At 45.5% G+C, this 19,815-nt stretch overlaps 1 protein-coding gene across 3 annotated transcripts in view; it reads left to right on the top strand.

Annotated features, from left to right (window-relative positions):
- The window catches only part of PROK2 (prokineticin 2), a 410,257-nt gene that overhangs the window by 194,704 nt on the left and 195,738 nt on the right, over positions 1-19,815 (top strand). The window lies entirely within an intron of this gene.

Raw genomic sequence — 19,815 nt, 5'->3', positions numbered from 1 at the left:
CCCCAAGTGGCTGTGGTGGAGATGGAATGTTCTGTGCTCCGAGTCTCCCAAGTGATTCAAGCACTCACGGAACACAAGAGCCATGCAACTGACTCATGAGCAAGGAGAGCACCTACGGCATGTTTCATAGACTTTATTCTAGAGGAGAAAGGAGAGGGAGAAGGTGGGAGGAAGCTGTGGTACATTGAAAACGCCAAAAGGAATCCCTTCTCTCTTTTTAAAGCTGGGCTTGCTCATTTCTTTTGATGGATAACCTGGTAAGGATTGATGGGCATTTACTAGTGTCAGGAACCTGCTGTTGCCCCACCAGCACCCATTCACCACCTTGCCCTGTTCGCAGCACCCTGATTCTGTACAGGTATGAGGCAGCCATAGCTTCAGGGGGCCGGGTCCTCCTCGGTGCTGTGCTGGAGTCATAGTGTGGCATAAACTGTTGGTGGCCAGTATCCATAGAGGATTCCCCTACCCCATCCTTTTCTGTAGTAGTAGAAATCCCAGTGTTTAGCTGGGCCCATAGCGGTGCAGAGTAAAGACTTTTCTCAGATTCTTTCACAGCTAAGTAAGGCCACGTGACTGAGTTTTGCCTAGTGGGATTAAGCAGATGTGGTGTGTACAGTTTCTAGAAGTGTCCTTTGTAGAAAGGGATTTTGTCTTTCTGCTCTCTTGTTCCGTTCCTCCATGCTGGAATGAGGACTAGAGGACTGGAGCTGATGCAGCCATCTTGGGCTGTGAAGCAACTTGGAGTGGAAACATGCACTGAGAAGTGTAAGATGAGGACAAGCCTGGGTTCCTGAAGCTGGAGGTGCCAGAGAGTTCTGGGCAGAGTAGCCAGGCTTCCAAATGTGAAAGTCAACTTCTGTCTAATGTAGCCACAGTTATATGAGATTTCACATTTCTTTTGGCCAAGTGTAATTCTTACTTATATACATGCTAATTCGATACTCCTCTGAAAAGATGGATTCAGCATTTGACATGTAAATTTATTCTGAACAACGAGATATGAGGGGACATCTGATGGGACGCTAGGAATTTCTTTCTCATGCTTAAAGAATGAGACAAAACAGAGCCCCTTTCTTTTCCTGTCTTGTCTTTTGTTTGCATACGATGCTTAAACTGTGAAAGCGATCTTGGGATGCTGAGTGGACACAGTCCAAGGCTGGGTGGAGGCTGGCAGAGCAGCTAGTGGGAAAAAACCTGCATCCTGATGACATCATCGAGCCATCTGATGAACCCCTGCCCCTGGGGAGCTATCTCACAAGCAGACTTCCTGTTTCAGGAGATTATATCTTTTCTTTACTTAAAAAAGCAAACAAAAAAACCCAACTTTCCCCTGTGTTTTCTTTCTCTGGAAGCTGGAAGCATTCTAACAGCTACGTAAGGCCATTTCCTTCTTTGTAAATCCAGGCCAGTGAGTCAGTGAGTCAAATAATAACAACAACAACACTAGTAGTAACAGCTGACAGTGATGGTGCACTTAGCGGGCCAGTCCTGTGCTAAGTCCTGTGCACACACTTTATCTGGTTTCCTTCCCATGAGGTCCTCCTAGCCTTTCATTTGCCAGATGAGAAAAGGGGAGGTTAGAAAGAGTAAGTAGCCCACGTTCTCTGAGCTACCAAGTGGCAGGGTTGGGATCAGAGGCAGGGAGACAGGGGGCGCAGGGCTAAGGCGTGGGCTGAGGGTTCAGCAAACCGAAGTGTCTGCCCATCTCGGGCGTCTCAGGGCTTTAGACATGTAGGAGGGGATCAGATCTCAGGCCCTTCAAGGCCCCTTTCAGGTCTGTCCATTGGCCTGTAGGGGGCGCTCAGGGCTCCTCCCTTCGCCGTCCACATGCTCCTCAAATCTTTTGGGGGTGGGGTGGTAACTTTTTATTTTGAAACAACTTCAGATTTATAGGAAACCTCTAGGAATAATACATATATATATATATATATATATATATATATATCCTTCACCCAGATTCCCCATTGCTGGATTTTACCACCTTTGCTTCAGAGAGGCGGCGAGGAGGGGGGCGAAGCAGGGGAGGAGAGGGAGGGAGGAAGGGAGATGGGGGAAGAATGGGGAGAAGGGAAAGGGGGAGGGGGCGAGACGGGGAGGAGAGAGAGAGAGGGAGGGAATGAGAAGGGAGGGGGAGGGAAAGCGGGGAGGGGAAGAGAAGGGAGAGAGGAAGAGGAGGGGAGGGAGAGAGAGAGAAAGAATGTTCCTTTATCCCTAAATATTTGTGTTTATTTCCTAAGAACAATCTCCTTATTAAAAGATGATACAATTTCCAAAATCAAAAAATTAACATTGAGACACAGGCCACCATCCCATCCGGCCCCCTTTCACATGTACTTATTGCCTCAATATTGTCCTTTATAAACCTCCTTTCCTGTCTGGTCTCGGATCAAATCCAAGGTCCCACATTGCTTTGGGTTGCCATGCCTTCATTCCCCTTCATCTGGGAAGAGTTCCTCAGTGTTCCCATAACTTTCATGACCCTGACATTTCTCAGGAGAACAGGCCCGTTATGTTATGTTGTAGAAAGTCCCTCAATTTGGCTTTGTCTGATGTTTCCTTATGATTAGATTCAGGTTGTACCTTTTTGGAACAAATGTCACAGAAGTGATGTGTTTTTCTCAGTGCATGCTATCAGAAGGCACACAAGGTCAATCTGTCTCATAGCTGGTGACATGAAGTTTGCTAGCTTTGATTAAGGGGGAGTCTGCTAGGTTTCTCCACCTTAAATGACCATTTTCCTCGTTATATGTAATACACCTTCTGTGGGAAGAGACTCTGAGAGCACGTGAATACCGGAATTTGAGATTATGTGACTAGCTCTTGCTCAGCAAACTTTTCCCCAGTTGTTTCAGCAGCAGTGGATGATTCCTGAAGTGGGCAGACATCACTTAGTTTGATGTTGGCCAGATGCTTTCTTCCTTGACTCCTGAGTGTTGAGAGAGAGTTATTCCACCCATAAAGGAGTGCTACTCTTCTGAGCGGGCCACATTCCCCAGACGGGTCCCTCTGCCTGGGTAGAGAGGGTCTCGGACATGTGGCCATGACCCCCTCCTTGCTCAAGGCACCCAGACCCGCTTCATTCTCTGGGCATCCTTGGAAATGTGCTCCTTTCCCCGCTGCTGGAAGCAGGGCTTGGGATCAGCCTCCTCCTGTGTAGAGTGATGAAGTCTCAGCTGTGGGTTTAGGCGTGGCAGGAAAGTAGAGCAGAGCTGTAGAGCTCCCGGATCTGGGGCTCGTTACTGACAGCACCACCCTGGGCTCTTAACTGCATCCCACTCTCGTTCCCCACACAGACCTCCTGCACCTGTGACTCTCAGGCTGTCCGGCTCTCCTCCAGGCCTCTCTTCCCCCTTTCCTCTAGGTGGTAGGATATTTTGAGATAGAAACCGATGCTACTGCTCTGTAGTATTTCCTAAGACTGCCCACCATTCCCCCACCTTGCACAGCGGGGCCACCTGCTTTTTTTGTCTCAGGGAAAGCTTATGTGGAGGACAAGGCTGGTAATTCTGAGAATTTTGTGTTTCAAAAGCCATACATTTTTAAAAAGTTAGAATAATATAAAGTAAGAGAGAGGTTGTCTTCTGTTTTTTGTACCCCTGCCCCTTAAAAAGTTCCTACAGCCTGGATGTATGAGAACCAGAGGGGAAGAGAGGGAGGCTCAGATGGCACCCCCCAGAGAGCAGTGAGGAGATGGCATTGATTTAGGAGATTTGAAAAGAGGATTGTACCTCATTTTGGGGAGAATCCAGGTATGTGTCAAGGGCCCAAAGAGTGCCACGGGCCTGAGTAATTTGGGGAAGGGGCACAGCTGGAGCATGGGGGGCTGGCAGTCCCGGGGGAGGACATAGAGTGGTTGGCAGGACACTCCACCCGAGACCAGGTGGAACGGGGCGTGTCAGCAGATGCTGGGGTGGAGTTGGAGAGAGGACAGCATCTCATTCTACACACAGACCTCAGCCTGGGAGACTTAGAGGCAATTCTGTACCAAGAAGGGGCAGGCTCTGAAGTGACAGAAATTAAATTTCTGTCACCACGTGGGACAGGAGCTCCCGATAACATTTAAGTTGTTAATCTGGAACAAAGAAAAGTATGTTTCTGGTTTTGCAGTCTGAGACTCATACTCCATATGTCTTGTCTTCGTCTTCTCCTTCTGCTTTCCTATTTCTGTCACCCGCTTTTTTTCATTTTCACCTCCTGGATTAGTTTGGTTTAGGTTAGTTGCATATAACAAAAAAAGCGTCAAAACATCAGTGGCAAAAACAAGAAAGAAATCAGTTTCTCTCTTATGCAGAGAGATCTTGAGGTAGCAATCCGGGGCTAGCAACCTTGTCATCAGGAACCCAGATTTTTTCTATCTTTCTGCTCCATCATCCTCAGCACTGGCTTCCATCCTCTCGGTCAACTCACCATCCAGGATGGCTGCTGGAGCTCCGGCTGTCACAACCAAATTCCAGGAAAAAGCAGGGGAGAACAAAACAGCCTCAGATGAGTCAGCATCCTTTAAGGGACCCTCCTGAAAGTCCTACTTAAAACTTCCACTCTTTAGTTCATTGACCAGAATGAAGGCCACACCCAACTGCATGGGAAGTTTGGTAATGTGATCCTTCCGCTGTACTCAAAATTGGGTCTGTTACTAAGCAGGAAGGGGAAATGGATATTGGGTGGTACCTAGCACTTTCTTCTGAGCCACCCCTTTTCTGACCTTACATTTTCTTTCTCTCTCCTTTGTGCCTCTCTGGGTCTCATCTTTTCTTTTCTTGCTCTGAGTCCTAACCACAGAGCACAGCACCTGAAAGAGCCGCCAGCCTCCCAGCCCTGGTGTACATACCTGACTCCACACAAAGGGACATTGTTTCCATCGTGTTAGTTGGAATTGGCAGAACACTCCAGTGCCGTCATGCTTGCCTTGCCCACACGTTTTCAGTTTCATGTGGTTGCAGTGGATATGCTTCCTTCCCGATGCCGATTAAAGTTTCATCCCATCTCCTTTTGCCCATTGTGTGTGGTTGTGTGTGTGTGGACACATGCCAAGGAAGTCATTCCAGAACCTCCAGGAGAGTGACCAGATGGCCCTGTGAGCTGGAGCTGACAATGACATTGATACAGAAAGCTTGCAGTGCAGGTGCCCCGGGAAACACTGGAGGGTCTCCCCTTTGCTCAGGGAACGGGAGGAGAGAGCAAGGAACTGAGGTTTATTGACTATCATGTACCAAGTCGTCTTGTGATTCTCAAATGTGACCCCATGTGTTTTTCTCTTCTGCCAAAATGCTGAAGTAGGCAGGTACTTCTCTTAGTTTGGGTTCTACTTAAAGTTGACCTGAGACCAGGACTTGGGGGCAGGCATTTAATCGGGCAGAAGTGCCAGGAAGAACACGTGAGGAAGTGGTGTGCTGGTAAATGTTTAACAACCAGCTCTCCAACAAAAACAACCACCACCTGATTTGTAGCACTAGGTGATCTCCATGGTGTAAATATGCCACCAGGGCCAATTTCAGTTCGCCATGATGACATCACTAAACACAGAGTTTGGAGGAGATACGCCCTTGGTTCTCATAAACCAGTACAAGCTGGCTCCAGCAAATCAGAAGTGAGATAAAGAAGGGATAAAACCAATGAAGGACGCTGTAAGAACAGGTCCCTGCTGTTGCCCACAGGAACTCAATCGCATGGGAGTGTTCTGGGAATCCACCCACAGGGACTCTGAAACATTTGTCGGACTCCCTCCTCTATTTGTTATGGTCACCCCTGGGCATTAATCCTCCTCCACCTCCAGTTGGGTGTTCAGGCCCTGATCAAGCTCTCATGGTGCCTACAAAGGCCTTCAGGCAGAGAAGGGGGAGCCCAGGTACTTGAGGTGGGAAGATGTCAGCATGCTGGGAAAATCTTTTGCCTGCAGCTGCTGGTTAACTCAGGTGGGCCAAGGGTACAAGGGATGGGGTAGCACCAGAAACAGCGTCTACAGCAGAAGGAGCCAGCACACTTTTTCTGTAAAGAACCAGATAGTAGATATTTTACTGTCTGGCTTTGCATGCCACATATGTCTCTCTCACATATTCTTCTTTGTTTGTTTGAGGACACTTTAAAAATATGAAAAACATCCTTAGCTGTGGGCTGAACAAAATTGGGGTAAAGGCCATAGATTGCCAACCCCTGTCCTTCAGAGTCGCAGTAGCAGGACCTGGGAGTTGTCAGAAATGCAGACTCTCGGGCACCACCCCCCTACTAAATCACAGCCACATTCTAACAGGGTGGGCACAGTAAAGTTGAAGTACTGTGCTACTGTGTTACTATTTCCATTATCCAGATGAGGAAACCTACCTTTCAGAGAGGTTGAGTCACTTAATAAAGGTCACACAGAGCCAGGACTCAAACCCAGGTCTGACTGATCCCAAGGCCATTTTCTTTATAGGTTTAAGTATAATTGTAAACAAGCCATAAACTAATATTTTCAAATAACCATATTTAAAGTAAGCTGGCTTGTTCAGAACAAGATCTAAGAGATTTAGTACTGACGCCATTGAGGGAGACTTGCAGGTGGGGAAATGAGTCTTTTTAGCTGTCAATTTGCAGAAAGACAAGCAAGTAGAGAGAAGCAAGAAAAGGGTATTCCAAGGTCTGTGAGGACCATCTTCCTTATACAGGATTTCAGGTATCTTAGGTGTATATCAAGTCCCTCAATAGATTGGAACTTCTTCGAGAGCAGGAACAAAGTATTCTGGGAGGTCTGATGACCTCCCAGAGGATCAATAAATTGATTCTACAGTGGAATAGAGACTGAAAGTGCACAGACTCCCACTGCTGGATTGACCTCAGTTACACCCTTTGCCAGGTTAGAGGTCGGTTTAAGAGGTGCAACCTTGAGACTCATTCTTTACAAGGCACCAGCCTGACTGGTATCCTACCCCATTGTGTAGGACAGTGTCCATTCTGCTGCAGGTGAGTCTTGGTGTAGAGATAAGACCATAATTCAGGTCTTCATGACTTCCAGACAGTCTGATCTGTTCTTTCCATCTAGGTCTTCTACTACATGTGTGTTGGATTTTATGGATTTATTATTTTTAGTTCTCTTCTTTTCCCCATCATTCTACGATTTTAATCTTTTCTGCAGAATGTTTAAAGAAGTTCTTAAGCGTGTTTATCTGTTCTTAGTTTTCTGTAGTAACCCAGGAAAGACACTGCTTCTATTGTGTGTCTGTGTGTGTGTGTGTGTGTAACAGCTTTATTGAAATATCTTTGACATACTGTTTTTTTAATGCGATACCAGTAATTTTCATCTCCATTCAGTCTTTATCAGATACTGAATTATGTTTTTTCTTCATGACTATCTGCCCTCATTTCCTAGATACGATGTGCCCTTGAGTCCTGTTCAAAATACTAACAGAAAATTACCTAGTTTTCACATGTTTATTTTTCATAAGAAGACATTTGCTTATTTTTTCAGATTGGTCCTCTTTCCACTGCCACTAATATTAATTTCTGTTTGCTTGCTTTCTTATTCTTATGGAGAATAGTCTCTCTTCATGAATTATGGGGAGTCAGGTTGGGTTCTTTCAGAGATTGTGTTCATCCATGTCTAAATCACTGACACACAGATGAAGGGGAAGGAGAATGTGATGTGGTAGCGTTAGCAGGCTGGGCTCTGATGCTAAGTGCCTGGCTTCAAGTCCCAAGTCTGCCACTCCCGACTTGTGTGATTTTGGGTAATTCACTAACAGCTCCAAACCTCAGTTTCTTCTTCTGTTAGCTGGGGATAATAATAATACTGGCCTCCTGGGTATGTCATGAAGAGTAAATGAACCCAGACATATGGTGCTCAGAAGAGTGCTTAGTACAGGGTAAGCTCTGAGAAAGTGTTAGCCATGATGTTGATGGGGATAGTCGTGGTCATGGTGACGGTGATGATGATGGGGATAGTGGTCATGGTGATGGTGATGATGATGGTGATGATGATGATGATGGTGATGATGATGATGATGGGGATGATGATGGTGATGATGATGATGATGGTGATGATGATGATGATGGGGATAGTCGTGGTCATGGTGACGGTGATGATGATGGGGATAGTGGTCATGGTGATGGTGATGATGATGGTGATGATGATGATGATGGTGATGATGATGATGATGGGGATAGTGCTCATGGTGATGATGATGATGATGGTGATGATGATGATGATGATGATGATGATGGGGATAGTGCTCATGGTGATGGTGATGATGATGGTGATGATGATGATGATGATGGGGATAGTGCTCATGGTGATGGTGATGATGATGGTGATGATGATGATGATGATGATGATGGGGATAGTGCTCATGGTGATGGTGATGATGATGGTGATGGTGATGATGATGATGGGGATAGTGCTCATGGTGATGGTGATGATGATGGTGATGGTGATGATGATGATGATGACGGGGATAGTGCTCATGGTGATGGTGATGAGGATCATGATGATGATGGTGATCGTGATGATAATGATGATGGTGGCGACGACAATGACAAGAATGGTGGTCATGATCATACTTCATTCTTGCAGACTCTTTGCCTTCCTTTCCAAGTTCACTGTTTCTTTGCACTTGGGTTGAGTCAGTCTTTGAATCTTCTCTTGTATCATCACATTTTGCCAGACTTCTTCAAGGTTTCAGGCATACAGATATGGATTCCTTCCTTGGTATAATAATGTGGTAAATTTATTATTTTCTTCAGAACAAAATCTGCCGGGGTACCCAAGAAAGACCTATTTTTCTTAGGAGGTATTTTAGTCCACGGTCCATAGAAAATAGAGCCTGAGACTATGGTTATCTGACAGTACTTATTGGGGGATGCAATCCCAGGTCACAAGAGTGAGGGGGAAAACTGCAAATTGCTGAACCAGCAACAGGTTCACAGTGAGACCTAACAGGTTGGTCACGCGGGGCACTGCGGAGAGGTGATATTGGATCCTTGGGCCTCAAAGTAGTCCATCAGGAGAACAATGGACAGGAGTTTGACTGCTGGCTCCTTCACATCCATGTCTCTCATTTGGTCAGTGATAGTCCCATGGTGCATTGACTTACTGTGTTTCTGGGTTGTTTTATCCCATCCAAGTAGCTGCTGAGGAAGTCAAATTCCACCCCCCAAAGTGTGCTGCTTCTCCTGGGCCTGGAAATAGTGGGAGAGGCCAGAGCCTTCTCCTGGGCCTGGAAATAGTGGGAGGGGTCAGGTCAGTCCTGGACCCTGGAGCAGGTATGATGGAGACCATGCGAAAGATTTGCTTTTTGTCCAGGGGAGACTGGGGCTGCTGCATGGATGAAGATCAGGGGGCCTGGCATGTGGGTGTGGGCCCTTCAGTGATAGAATATTGAGAGGAAGGTTTTATTTTCTCCAGTACAGCATATGGCCAGCCACCCAGGAAATATCTTTTTATTGGGAGATGTTTTGGCTCAGGTTGCCTGAAGAATGAAGTTTAGAATCGTGAAGCTGAGTACATATGGGGAGGCCCATAAACTGGGTCCTACACGGCTTGAATATCTAAGGATGTTAGGAAACAACACATGTTCATTGAACTGCTTTTTAAAAGGCTAGATTCAGGGCTCTTGTCTGTCGAGTGGGGAATATGAACTGAGGGCCAGAGCGGAACTGTACAGAATGTTGAGGGGTCAGGGGAGATGGGACAGCCAACTCCTTAAGAGAAACCTAGAGGGAAGACAGAGGAGCTTTCCCAGGAGTCTTATAGAGTTCTGTCTGTGCTATAAACGTTCTTTCCCACTTTCCCTGAGACCCTCAGCAACATCTACATTGTCTCCTAGTACATCGCAAAATGGATTTATTTGGGGCAGAGGCATTTGTCAAAGTGCTCAGTCTAACCTCCAAGTAGGCACGGGGCGAGCTGCCATTGCACTGAGGTGTCTACTTTACCTGGTTTTCACCAGGTACCCACTTTTCCCCTGAATCAGTCAGATTCTTGATTTCAAACAACAGAAATGAACTCTGGCTCGCTTCAATGAAAAAGGAATCTGGAAGGACTGCAGGGGGACTGGAGGATTGGATATTAGAAAATGGGCAGAAACCAAGGCAGTTCCAGTATGTCAGTCAACAGGAAGATGCACAATGGAATTTAACAGGAAGCATCTCTCTGGGACACCACCAGTCCACTGCCAGGAATGAACCAACCACTCTGTGACTCTCTGCTTCACACCCTGCTGAGCTGGAGTCCAACTAGCTCAGCCAGATCAGACACATGACGCGTCCTGCTTATCGAGGGAGGGCAGGGAGGAACCATGTCCCAGCTCATGCTACATGGGGGGAGGTGTGTTGCAGATCCTGCCTGTAATTCCACTTGAAGAGACAGGAGAACACAGTCATTAAAGCAGCGAGCCCTGGGATCAGATGTCCTGGATTTGAAGCAAAGTTCTGCCATTTCCTTGCTAAGTGTACTTGGGAAAGTCACTTAAACTCTGTTTCTGTTTCCTTGTCTATGAAATGGGGCTATGTTAATCCTTAGTTTAAAGTATCATTATGAAGATGAACTGGTTAGAGCCCTCATCTGTAGGGCCAGAAGTTGTTCAGCAACTTGTGTTTGTTTCTTGTGGCTGCCATGCCCAATGCCCACAAAAGGGGTGACTTAAAACAACAGAAATTTATTAACTCACTGCCTGGCAGCCAGAAGTTTGAGATCAACGTGCCAGCAGGGCAGCACTCCCTGTGAGGGATTCCGTTTCTTGTCTCTCCCAGCTTCTGGTAGATCCTGCCATTGCTTGGGCTGTGGCCACATCACTCTACTCTCCTCCCATTTTCACATGACCTCCTCCTCTGTCTTCTTCTCTTCGGTCTTTTAAAAAATATTGTCCTTCAATTCAGGGCTCACCCAGAAAATCCAGGATGATCTCATTTTGAGCTCCGAACTGAATTATATCTTCAGGGACCCTTTCTCCAAAGAAAGTCACGTACACAGGTTCAGGGTGGACATTTTTCTAGAGGGCCACCATTTAACCCACTATATAAACTCTTTTTGTTTTTTCCCCCAAATTGAAAAAGAGGTTGAAGCCAGGAGACCATTTATTTGTGTGTTGATCATCCCAGTGTGGGCTAGGAGTTGGGGAGGGGGGGTACCTTGTATAACCTGAGTCAGGCACATGAACCTGTGATGTCAATATCATTTTGATGAGAGTCCTGAAGGGTATTTTTGGAGCTCATGTGAGAAAGACCTCAGAAGAATAAACATGATGAAATGACAGATCATTCCCCAAATATACTGTTTCCTGCCTTCAGACCTGAGCCCTCAGCTGTATCAGCAGCTGGTGATTGAAGGCTTTTCACCCTGAGCTAAGATGACTGAAGGACTTGAAGCTGGAACTTCTGAGGTAATCTCACTGGTAAAACGCCAGTGCCCGCCAGCCCTCCCATGCTGCAATAAACTCTACTTTCGCGCAAAGCCAGCTTTGTGTGCTGGAAGATTATGATTTTCGTGGAAGAACCTGAGAGGAGGGAAGGAACGGTTCAGAGGCCCAGATTTGGTTCTGTTTGTACCCTCCGAGGTGATGGCAGAAGAGAGAGAATCTGAGATCATGCAATAAAAGTTCAGGCATAGTAAGATGTGGCTGCCTGAGCTTTGTACCATCAGGGCTCACCCTACCGTGTGAAGTCCAGAATACACCACAGTGACATAAAAATTATTTTGAGTAGAAGGCATTTGATTTCCTGAATTTTCTTATTGCCTAAAAGCAGAGTCTCCCCCAAATACACAAAAGTTGTCATAAATCCCCTCCCCAGGAGCTACCAGAGGAGATTGACTCTTATCACTGGGGATAGAAGTTTCCACACCACCTCGAAAAGACATTGTCACAAAATGATCCTATCTCCCATCTATTCTCCTAGTGACCCATTTGCCTTTCTGCAAAGTCATTTGTTCTCCAGTCAGTGCCCTGTTCTGCCTCCTCTTTCCCTATTAAGATGGTATATAAGCCTCGAATTCTAACCACACTGCGTCGAGTCACATTTTTCTGTGAATTTCTGTCTGTCCGCGATTAAGTCTGTGTTTTTCCTTGCTAATCTATCTGTTGTCAGTTTAATTTGCAAGCCCCCAAGGACAAAAGCTAAGAGGGTAGAGTAAATGTTTTTCCTCCCTGACACTTTCATACACAGTTCAGCACAGTTCTACCTTCAGCAAATAGTCTTGGTATTTTTTCTCTCTCTTCGTGTGTGTGTGTGCGTGTGTGTGTGTGTGTGTGTGTGTGTTTTCTCTTTAAGAATATTATAAATTCTTCTGGAATAAGGAACCACTTCTCCCACGGGGGCTGTCTTACACACACGTACACACATACTACTCCCCGAAACAGACTCTTAGAGAAGGATTTAAGGACAAGTTGTTTCTTTGGGAGATGGTCCCACTAGGGGAATGGGCAAATGAGACAGGGAAGAGAGGAAGTCATCCCATGTGTTGCTGAGCATCCTATCGCTGTGGCCAACCGGGTCTCAATCCTGCTGGGGCTTTGAGAAAACTGTGTAGAACATGCCTCAGAGTTAAGCCACCCAAGGGGCGAGGAGCTGGGTATTTTTCCTCCAACTCTAAGTCATCATTAGCTGACGGCTGCTCTTAGGCGTTTCAGCTCCTTGGTACAGCCCAAGCTGTGTGCTGGGAGAGAAGTCCCTTAGGCAGAATCACAAGTGCTCACAGACGACACCACAGGCATGAATAGACCATAGGAACCAACAGGATGTGGGCGGGCTCAGTGCCTGTGACTGTGGGCTTTACAAAGTTGCAGAGTCCTGGATCCAAAGCCTGATTCAGCTAACTGTGAGATTCTGGCAAGTTCCTTATCTCTCTCAACCTCATTTTCCTCCTTTGTAAATTGAGGGTAATAATTATTTCACAAGGTTTTGATTCAAAATGAAGCACTTCTGTGAAATGTTTAGTACGTGCCTGGCATAGGGGAAGCACAGCACTGACACTATAGATACCATCTGAATGGACTTTGAAATCCCAGAGAATCTGGCAAAAGACATGAAGTGGTGCACGCATTTTGATACTTCATGGTTTAAATGAGTCCTGGAATATAATTACATACATGCGCATCAGATTGGGGGTGCAAAGAAAAACTCCATTCTTCTGCGAACTGAATAATTCTGACATCAGATGTGTGGGATTTTCCTCACACCAACTAATTCTCCAGCATCATCTGGTGTCTTACGGTTCCATTCAATTCTGACACTATCTCCTTGGCGTTGGCATCAAATCCCATAGTTGAAGGGCTCCGTCCCACAAGGCTGTCTTCTGTCTCTAATGCCAATTGCAAGTAGTAGGTCCCCAGGGTACCTGTGTTTCCATCCGACTTGGCTTCAAATCAGAGGTTCCACGACCCCTTTCTGACGTTCAATAAGTTGCTATAATGGCTCAGAGAACTCAAAGAAACACTTATGTTTACCAATTTGTTATAAATAAAGTCTGTGATAAAGGATGCAGATGAATAGCCAGGTGAAGAGGCAGACAGGGCAAGGGCTAGAAGAGTCCAAGCACAGGAGCTTCTGTCCCCGTGGAATTGGGGTTACACCACCCTCTGAGCATGTGGAATATTCACCAACCCAGAAGCTCTCCAAACACTGTGCTTTAGGGATTTTTATGGAGGCTTCATCACATAGGCATGACCGATTATTAACTCCATTTCCAGCCTGCTCCCCTCCCCAGAGGATGCGGGATGGAGCTGAAAGTTCCAAGGCTCTAAGCCTGGCTTGGAGTTTCTGGTGACCAGCCCCCATCCGGAAGCTATCCAAGAGCCCATCAAGAATCGCCTTGTGAAAACAAAAGATGCACTCAGGAAATTCCAAGGGATTTAGGAGTGCTGGGTCACGAAGTGGAGTCAGAGATCAAATATTAGAACAAAAGATGGTCCTAGCATCTTTATTGCTTAGGAAATTACAAAGGTTTGAGGGGCTCTGGCCAGGAGCCAGGAATGAAGAGCAGAATACTTATATCTTATTGTATCACATTATCACAACGTGTGTGTACATAACCCCTTCTCTTTCTGGGTCCTGGTTCACAGCAAGCTAGGACAAAGTGGGGAGGTATTCAGCTATTCAGAGGGATTAAGAGAGCAAGGAGAATGAAAGAGAGGACGACCACAGAGGAGATCATCCTTTGTGGCCATCAAGACAGCCCATTGGCATAGACGGGTGGTTACCGTGGAGACAGAGCCTGCATCATCCTGTGGCCGTTCATGGTGTGTTTGGCTACCTAGAAGTCAGACTGTTCAGGACAGGGTCTCTACATTCCCAACCTTCTGAATATTAAGAGCCCAAGAGAGGGGCTCTATTCGAAAGGCTTCTTAAACAGAGCCAGCCTCAAGCACGGTCTGCCTATCAATCCTAACTTAATCCTGCTTCACCTAAGTTTCTATTGAACAAGATCTTCAAACATGTTATTCTTCGAACCCCAGTCTCCTGTGGGAAATATGATTCTAGCTGTCTTAGCCCAGATTCTCCAGAAAACAGAGCCTGAGGCAAATAATTATATGCTAATATTTTATTGGGAAGTGCAATCCCAGGGACGCTGGAGGGAGAGGAAGGGGGAATGAGAATGGGAACAGATGACAGTGGATGGGGAAGGTGCGAACCAAGTTGGCACAGAGAGCAACCAGCTGCTCTCTATCTGGTCAGTGTCTTCAGAGAGACCAAGTGAACATGTCAAGTCAGGGTGCTGGTCAAGGGGATGCGAGAAGAATTTATCTTTGAGATCCTGTCTCTCACTCAGCAAAGGGTTGCTCCATAGGGTGCTCCAGCACCCCCATACACACTTCCAGGGGTGTTGCGTAGGTTGGGGTGCAGGAGTATGTCACATCTCAGCAGCAGCAGGGATGCCCTGGGGTGAGAGGGGACAGGAGAGCTGTGTGGTCAAGCGCAGGCACTGTCAGATCACGCGCCAGTGGGTGGTGACGAAGATGATCTTTGACCAAACTCTAGCCACGCTCTTCTGAGCGTATTTTTCAAGTAGGCCCTGTCCTTGGGCATGTCCCCAAAAGCCGAAGTTTAGCAGGAATCCTGCTAAGTCAATTTAGGTAGAATCCCTCATCCCCTACCACCCCCCCCGGGTGACACGTGGTCACTCTCGCCTGCTCTCAGCAAGAATCCTGTTAGGTCAGTTTAGCAAAGAATGTCCCTGCCCTCTTAGTAATTTTCCATCCGATGACATCCTTCACCCTGCTCCTTGGCTATAAATCCTCACTTTCTCTTGTTGTATTCAGAGTGGAACCCAACCTCTCTCCCCTACTGCAAAGCCCCAGTGTAGTAGTCTCCCTGAATGAAGTCTTTTTTAGCACCTTTAACAAGTGTCAGAATAATTTTTTTCTTTAACAGTGGTCATACCACAAAGTGATGGTCTGCCCCTGTGAGTTCAAAATCCATACAAGGTGCCCGATATACCATTTCTGTAGGAAAGAATGGACTCTAAATTTTTTGAGCGTTTACTCAGCACTAGACCCTCTTATAAGCTCTTTATACTGTTCATTATTTGGTACCGTTTTTTAAGCCATTTTTCAGGATAGGAAATGCGGACGCCAAGAGTTCTAATCAACAAAGTCAAGATCACTCAGCTAGTAACTTACAGAGCCTGACTCTGAATCCAGGTACACTAGTTCCACAGGCTGCTTTCTTACATGCTTCACTTCGACACAAAACACCGTTACAGTATACAGAAGAGTACACTGATTCCATCCCTGTCAGCTGTCGGACCTAGGACGAGGAAGGCCATCCGTGGGGCTCTAGTTTGTTCATCTGTGTGATGCACATGAGCATTCCCTGGGGTTTTATGAGAACAAACAGTTTGAAATAAGTCACAGAGTTTCATCTCAGCCCCCAACTCCAAATAAACACATACTCCATTTTATGTGTTATCATCATTATTATCAAATAACTTTTAAGTGTTTTATTTTTACCTGAAACAGTGCTCATTGAATGTAATGCTTTTTTTTTTTTTTTTTTTGGCACTAAGAATCATAAGCTTCTTTCAAGTTTTAATTTTGATCACCTCTACCTCCCCGAAGTGTGCAGTGCCCATAGCCACGGAGTGTTGGAGAGATTAGTGACTGAACATGCAGTGACCTCCATCTACTTTCTATGAAATCCAAATTGAGTGAGCTGACACACCACAGGGACAGAGGAGAGCTGTTTGGATAATTGCTGATCATCCATGGAGATCAAATAAACCTTTGCAGGAGAACTCATCCATATACTGGATTATTATAATGCTTCAGCCAGATCTTTGACTTTCGAAATATCTTATAAATTTGGTTTGAACGCTTGTATTAGGTTTAATATCATCTTATTTTTCTGTTTTATGAATCATGTCAGTTTTTCTCTGGAGCTTGAAAGAGATGCTATCCATTAGCAGAAGGGAAAGTCGTTAAGTGACTCATCCTGTCACAGGGAGATGCTCTATCTCACGTTTGTTTTATGTGCTCATTTGGGTGTGGGACACGGAGACACTAATCCCACAGCTGACCCTCAGCCCCACTCCCTCTTGAAATCCTCCTGAGGCTATTTCCAGGCTATTCCTTATCAGCATACACATCACACACCCCTGACTGGTTTTGCATAAATAACCATACATAATAGTTCATTGATCCACTGAGTAGAAAAAGGAAGGGCTCCCCAAAAGTAAATTGTTCAACTAAATGAAGCTTATCCTTGCAAGCAACACATTTGAAATTTTTAATCATATTTGAAAGAAATGTTTCCAAGAGGTATGTGTCCTAGGCAGAAATAATTTGGTAGCAAGTGACAAAAGCCTACTCAGACTAGCTTAAGCAAAATGGAGAATTTATGGAACAGGTACCAGATGTCTCTTGGAATCTAAGGGCAAAAATGATCAAGGTTTCCTAAGGGGCAAATCATCGCTCAGTCACTGGCCCAACTCATACTCTCAAGGAACATGTAGCCACTCATCTCTGATTCTCAATAACAGACTATAATGGACAAGATTCTGATTACTCACTGAGGAGAGGGGAGCTGGGTTTGGGTACCAGCTCTGCCTCTAACCAACACTGTAAAGTTAAACATTTGCCAGTGGTTCTTAAGCAAGGAGGGGCATAGCTCCCCTCCACCTCGCAGGAGTATGAGGAAATAGATTAGGGCGTTCATTGATTGTCACAGTGAATCTGTGAAGGGCACTGCTGGCATTTAGAGAGCAGACATCAGGGGTCCTCCAATGCACACAAGAGTCCCATAATGAACAACTAGTCTCACTTCATACCAGTCCCTCCCTCAAGCCACCAAATCCAGGGATACTGAGAAACATGGACTCCCTGTGCATCTTGATTTCATTTTCTCAAAACAAGCTCTGGGGTTTATACACTTTTTAAATTCTGTGACCTAGCCGTGACTATGAGATGTCTTAGTACAGACAGACCCTTTGGTAATGATTCATGCTGTTAGACAAACATTCTGGTCATCCCCATTCTGGGCACATGGAAGGGTGGGGTCTTGTGACTGTTGCTGGCCAATGAGCTGTGAGCCAGAAAGCATGTCACTTCCGGCATGAACAATTAGTTGTCAATGAGCCATCCAGGAAGGTGCTCATTTCCCTTTGCTATGGCAATAGACATTGTAACAGCTGGTGGCTACTCCATGAGCCTGGGTCCTAGAATGAAGATAGTCATGATGCAGAGTAGAATCTCCTGCCTATCGATGATGGACATGAGTATGAGTGAAAAATAAGTCTTCATTATTTTAAGTCACTGAGATTTGGGAGACTGTTTGTTACTGCAGCAAACCCAGCCAATCCTGAGTGATACAGGCTCTCAGAATTGCTGTGCCAAGAACTCTTCTTAAGTACTTTACAAATATTAACTCATTTAATTCTTACAACAACCTTATCAAGTAGCTCAACCTTATTATCCTCATTTTATAGACAAGGAAAGTGAGCCACAGAAAGGCTGAGCAGCTTGTTCAAGTGACAGGAAGTAACAGAGCTGCAGGTCCAACCCAGGCAGTCTGGCTCCAGAATCCATCTCTTAACTATGGTGCTATACTGCCTCTCATCTCTTATGCAGCAGTTACCCCTACACTAAATGGACTTAAACCAGTGTGCTTCACTTATCTCATTTCTGCTTTCAATGTTTTTAAAATTATGACTCTTTATTCCTGTTAGTTATCAGTTTTTTGCCGTTACCTGCCTGTAGCAATAACCCCTCCTTTTTTCTCTTCTAGTATGCTGTTTCTAATCCATTATGGACTAGGAAACCAGATAATTAAGCTTGTTATGCTTGTTCTAATTGTGACTAATTGAGACTGGCCACCTTGATAGTCAGCCTTGCTCTCTTCCACCCCCACTCACCTTGCTCACTGTCTTGTAGTTGTGTGATTGCTGACTCTTGTATGTATTTCCCCCTCTAGACAGCATGGTCTTTTGAGAGAAGGTAATGAGCTTAACTCACCTTTGTGTCTCTCTGTCCCCTTCCCCCAACACCTAGCACAGTGCTTTGCATATGTTAGGTGACTAATAAATATCTGCTAAGACTATTAAGTAATTAGGTTCTGAGTAATGGCCTAAGAGCTTGCCTGTAAGTTAATTAGATGGGCTTTGTTACTAGCCTTTGGGACATCCGTTTTAGCTGTCTAGAGGCCTTTGGGCCTTTCTCAGTGTGTCTTGGATGCTTAAGATTATGGGTCAAAGAGATCAATAAATTCCTTCATTTAGTCCCTTAGTAGATAGTTATTGAGTTTCTACCATAATATTAAAATACTAGCAGCTTACACTTCCTGAATAATTACCATGTGTAAGGTAATATTTGAAACACTTTGTAAGCATTCATTCATTTTAGACTCACAACAACCCAACAAGGTAGGTACAATTATCATTGTCCCTAAAGAAATTGAGGCCCTGAGAGCAATTTTCCCAAAGCCTCATGGCTAGCAAGAAGTGGAGTTAGACTAACTCGGTACTGGGGATATAGGTGGACAAGAAAGAGAAGGTGCATGCCCTGATGAGGTTGACATTCTAGTGAGAAAGCCAGATAAAAAGCAAACAAGCATATAAATCCACAGAATAATTGCAGATTGTGATCAGTGTTTAGAAAGAAATAAACAGAGTGCTGAAATAAAAAATAAAGCAACATCATAGGGGTGTGTTCCAGGAGGGCATCTATGATGGGGTGTTTAATTCACTTATTACTGCATTAAAACTTACCCCAAATGGGTGCTTAAAATAATAAACATTTACTTATCATCCCATAGTTTCTTTGGGTCAGGAATTTGGGAGTGGCGTAGTTGGGCAGTTCTGGCTCAGTTTCTCAAGAGGTTTTAGTTGAGATGTTGGGTGGGGCTGCAGTCATCCGAAGGCTTGACTGGGGCTGGCAGAACAGTTTCCAAGATGGTGCAGTGTACCTGACAGAGCTCCACCAGACAAGCAGGGTAGAGATCTATCAGGGAGTGTTGCGGGCTGGTTATCAGGCTCTCCTCACGTCTGATACCAGAGCCTAAAATCCAAAGAGTAGCAATCAAGGTGCAAAGACCAAAAGCAGGCTGAAACCCCACGAGCACAAGCTAGAACCCCACAAGGACAGACTAAAACTTGTCTTCATCCTTGATGATGAGGACTTCCTGCAGAAGCCATGACCCTTTGAGCCACATCTAAACACACACACCTGGCGTAGCCCCTGCATCACATTAACAGGGTGAGTCAGCAGACCAACAACAAAGCACATGTGGTGCAAAATTGCTGCTGCCCGCCTTCTACCCTCCAAGTCTCAGAGAATTTCCCCTGTGGCCAACCCTACCTGGAAATATACAACCAGGGGGATTCTATAGTTCAACCGGGTCAAGTTGACACACTGCAAAGCC

This window comes from Eubalaena glacialis, chromosome 7, assembly GCF_028564815.1.
Source record: "Eubalaena glacialis isolate mEubGla1 chromosome 7, mEubGla1.1.hap2.+ XY, whole genome shotgun sequence".
In the NCBI taxonomy this organism is placed as follows: domain Eukaryota; kingdom Metazoa; phylum Chordata; class Mammalia; order Artiodactyla; family Balaenidae; genus Eubalaena; species Eubalaena glacialis.
The sequence above is the reverse complement of the archived record's forward strand: the minus strand, read 5'-3'. Positions and strand labels throughout refer to the sequence as shown.